General features: G+C 44.6%; 1 non-coding gene across 1 annotated transcript; it reads right to left on the bottom strand.

Moving 5' to 3' along the window:
* Window positions 1-475: 475 nt before the first annotated feature.
* LOC111722952 lies at window positions 476-583 on the bottom strand. Its single transcript, XR_002771573.1, has one exon. It is a non-coding gene; the product is annotated as a U6 spliceosomal RNA (small nuclear RNA).
* Between the last annotated feature and the right edge of the window lie 567 nt (window positions 584-1,150).

The raw sequence follows: 1,150 nt of genomic DNA, 5'->3' as shown, positions 1-1,150 counted from the left end.
ATGATCATCGTCCCTAATTATTAGAGAAATGCAAATCAAAACCACCCTAAGATATCATCTAACCCCAGCAAGAATGGCCCACATCACAAAATCTCAAAACTGCAGATGCTGGCATGGATGTCGAAAGAAGGGAACACTTTTACACTGCTGATGGGACTGCAAACTAATATAACCTTTTTGGAAGGAAGTATGGAGAACCCTCAAAGAACTCAAGCTAGACCTCCCACTTGATCCTGTAATCCCATTACTGGCCATCTACTCAGAAGGAAAAAAATCCTTTTACTTTAAGAACACTTGCACTAGACTGTTTACTGCAACTCAATTTACAATCACCAGAATGTGGAAACAGACTAAACGCCCACCAACCCAGGAATGGATTAACAAGCTGTGGTATATGTACACCATGGAATACTATTCAGCCATTAAAAAGATGGAGACTTTCCATCTTTTGTATTAACCTGGATGGAAGTGGAACACATTATTCTTTTTTTTTTTTTTATTTGCATGTCATCCTTGCACAGGGCCCATGCTAATCTTCTCTGTATAGTACCAATTTTAGTATATGTGCTGCCGAAGCAAGCACCTTGGTTTTTTTTTTCTTTTTTTTGAGACAGAGTCTCACTATGTTACCCTCAGTAGAGTGCCGTGGTGTCACAGTTCACAGCAACCTCTTAGGCTTAAGCGATTCTCTTGCCTCAGCCTCCCAAGTAGCTGGGACCACAGGCACCAGCCACAATGCCCAGCTATTTTGTTGTTGTTGTTGTAATTGTCATTGTTGTTTGGCAGGGCCAGGCTGGATTCGAATCCGCCAGCCCCAGTTTATGTGGCCGGCGCCCTCGCCACTGAGCTATAGGTCCCTAGCCAGAACACATTATTCTTAGTAAGGCATCACGGTAATAGAGAAGCATAAAGCCTATGTACTCAATGTTGATATGAGGACAATTAATAATCTAGTACATGGTGGGGGTGGGGGAAGGGGAAAGCAGAGAGAGAAAGAAAAGGAGGGAGGGAGTAGGGGAAAGGAAGAACAGAGAGAAGAAAGGAGGGAGGGGGCAGGGAGAAGGGAAGAGCAGGGAGAGGGAAGGCGGGAGGGGGATGGGGGTCGTGTGTGATACACCTTTTGGGGGCAAGACACAATTGTAAGAGGAAC

The sequence above is a fragment of the Otolemur garnettii genome, unplaced genomic scaffold (genome assembly GCF_000181295.1).
Source record: "Otolemur garnettii isolate 467f Iridium unplaced genomic scaffold, OtoGar3 scaffold04819, whole genome shotgun sequence".
Taxonomy (NCBI): domain Eukaryota; kingdom Metazoa; phylum Chordata; class Mammalia; order Primates; family Galagidae; genus Otolemur; species Otolemur garnettii.
This window is presented reverse-complemented; position numbering and strand designations above follow the sequence as displayed.